This window comes from Apaloderma vittatum, unplaced genomic scaffold (assembly GCF_000703405.1).
Source record: "Apaloderma vittatum isolate BGI_N311 unplaced genomic scaffold, ASM70340v1 scaffold3886, whole genome shotgun sequence".
Lineage (NCBI taxonomy): Eukaryota > Metazoa > Chordata > Aves > Trogoniformes > Trogonidae > Apaloderma > Apaloderma vittatum.
Genome location: NW_009723240.1, coordinates 18,949 through 21,315, shown reverse-complemented (window position 1 = coordinate 21,315; position 2,367 = coordinate 18,949). Strand labels below are relative to the sequence as shown.

Here is a 2,367-nt window from a genome sequence, read left to right as displayed (position 1 = left end):
TCTTTCCGTGAAGAATTTCTTCCTAATGTCCTAATATTGGCTGGGTTAAGCGCGACGCTGCTTCTCCTGGGCATTAGAATTGCACATTTCTTCCCCGAGACAGAGGATGCTCTGAAGGCTGGCTCTAGGAGTAGACACTAAATGAGAACGATCATGTCCTCTGTCCTGGCGATTTCGAGATGTTTAGAATCATAGAATGGCCTAGACTGGAAGGGACCTTAGAGATCATTTAATCCAACCTCCCTGTCATGGGCACGGACGTCACCTCTCGACTAGACCAGGAAACACATGGGGACCGAGCGGGAATCGAACCCGCGACCTCGGTGTCGGTCATTGTTGTCAGCACCGCGCTCAAACCACTGAGCTAACCGGCCCCCTTACCTTTCCTTCAGGTATAAACACAAGTTTCTAACTGTCTCCTCCCCACCTCGAAAATGTGCAGAGCCGGTGAAGCGTCGCTAAATGGTAATTGCGGAGCAGAAATCTGCACTCAATTACCTGTTCAACTCTTACACTCCTCCTTGACCTTTTTAGATGCTACATGAACAAAAGAAAGTCCGGTCACACTGCAAGACGACGTGTTTTAATGTTGCAGGAAAATACTTCATTTCGTGCCCTCTCTGAAGCAGGTGGTAATTACACCTTTTTGATAAAGTTCAGTGCTTTTTGGTCCATTTTTGAATACAGTTGGCTGGTTATCCATCCTCCTGATTGTACTGCATCGTGTGTATTTTAGAGCTTCCCAACAATCCTATCAGAAGGACCATGTACTAAGTATTTACATGTATGTGTGTATATGGATAAACATATATAAATACACACATACACATAGACACACACATATGGTTTTATCTATTCGTCAAATAGTCCTGGCAATTATGTATTACTGCCTGAAAACGGATTAGGTTTACTTTTCAAAAAATTGCAGAAGGGTTTATTTTTCTTTTCCCGCCCTGAGAACTGAATAATATTGAACCAGCCCCTCCAGGCTGTGTAAATGTCTGGGTCTCGCCAGTTCCGTGCAGAGAAAACGTCTGATTTACTGTAGAAACACGCGTCCGAATGTGGATTTTCTTTGGAGGAAACGAATAGTCCTGACTGGCTCCCCGTGCCGCCCATCTTCATTCTGTGGTTTGGGGTTTTTTTTGTTGTTGTTTTGTTTTGATGTTAAGGGCCTGATGCCAAAACGAGAGAGAGCGGCTGTGTTACTTGGATCATTTCTGTTAGCATAATCTGTATTTGCAGAACAGCTGAGGTGCCTGGAGAAAAATAAATGCTGTCCGTTTGTTTTATGACCCAGTTATTCAAGTTGACTGCTGGTAGCTTAAACAAATTTGTCATCAGTATTTGCTTCTCTGTTATTAAAATAAATAAATAAACTAGCAGAACTACTGAGAAAGATGGGGAAAAGAAAGATAGCCCGGCCTCCATTCTCCTTTATAGAGACCAGATGACTCAAGTTCAGTGAAAATGTCTTAAAACTTTTACTGAATGGGGATGACCTTCATCATACACCTCTGTGTGAGCTGGTACCAGATGGTTTGTTATATGGATATTAAAGCCACTGAAGTTAGGAAGCAGTTGCAAAGCCCCCCTTGAGGTCTTAAAGAAGAGGCAAACATCCTCCAGCACCGCGTGCCTGCTCACCTCTTGCAGAAGATGAGGCTCCCTGCTGTAGCTTCTCAGCAGCTTTTTCTTTTAGCTGCTTATTTTCTGAGCCAAGAGTAGAAGCTGAGATGAAACTTCTGGTACTGATGGGAGAGGGGAGTGGGCTGAGGTTAGGAGTGGGAAGAGGCTTCTCCTCTCGCGTGGTTGTTGCGATCACTCAAGCTCTCAGTGCCTGAGAAAGTCGGCGGATGCCAACCTTGGCCCAAACGAGTCAGAGATGGCGGGGCTGGGTTTTCACTTTAAATCCTTTCGATCAGGTGATGACCTCATGAAGTTCAGTAAGGACAAGGGTGGAGTCCTGCATCTGGGCAGGAATAACCCCAGACACCAGCACAGATCACGGTTCTTCCTGCTGGAAAGCAGCCCCGTGGAGAAAGCCCTTGGAGTGCCAGTGGGCAGTGAGTGTCCCTGGGACGGCACCGTGCCCTTGTGGCCAAGAGGCCAGTGGGATCCTGGGGAGCATCAAGAAAAGTGTCCCCAGCAGGGCCAGGGAGGTTCTCCTGCCCCTCTGCTCTGCCCTGGGGAGACCACCCCTGGAATCCTGTGTCCAGTTTGGGGCTTCCCAGTTCCAGAGAGACAGGGACCTACTTGAGAGAGTCCAAGGGAGAGCTCCGAGGGGGATCAAGGGACTGAACATCTCTGCTGGGAAGAGAGAATGAGAGACCTGGGGCTGTTCAGCCTGGAAATGAGACGGCTGAG

At 47.4% G+C, this 2,367-nt stretch overlaps 1 non-coding gene across 1 annotated transcript; it reads right to left on the bottom strand.

The window, feature by feature from the left end:
• Positions 1 to 291: 291 nt before the first annotated feature.
• Positions 292 to 375, bottom strand: TRNAV-GAC. The gene is given in 2 exon segments: positions 292 to 327; positions 338 to 375. It is a non-coding gene; the product is annotated as a tRNA-Val (tRNA).
• Positions 376 to 2,367: the final 1,992 nt, after the last annotated feature.